The following is a 211-nucleotide window of genomic DNA, read 5'->3' as shown; positions in this document are numbered from 1 at the left end:
ACCACAGATGTATCAAACTCATTTCAGATATCAAGTAATACATTACAAAATGAAGAGTGATGTTAGAAGATAACAATATATTTAATCACAATCAGTTTTTTGCAGCCATGCATACAGAACACAGAACGTCACATTGGGTGGCTGTTGGGTGGCAGTTGGTAGCAGTTGGGTGGCAGTTGGTAGCAGTTGGGTGGCTGTTGGTAGCAGTTGG

Source organism: Oryzias melastigma, linkage group LG5 (assembly GCF_002922805.2).
Source record: "Oryzias melastigma strain HK-1 linkage group LG5, ASM292280v2, whole genome shotgun sequence".
Taxonomy (NCBI): Eukaryota; Metazoa; Chordata; class Actinopteri; order Beloniformes; family Adrianichthyidae; genus Oryzias; species Oryzias melastigma.
Note: the sequence above shows the minus strand (reverse complement) of the source record.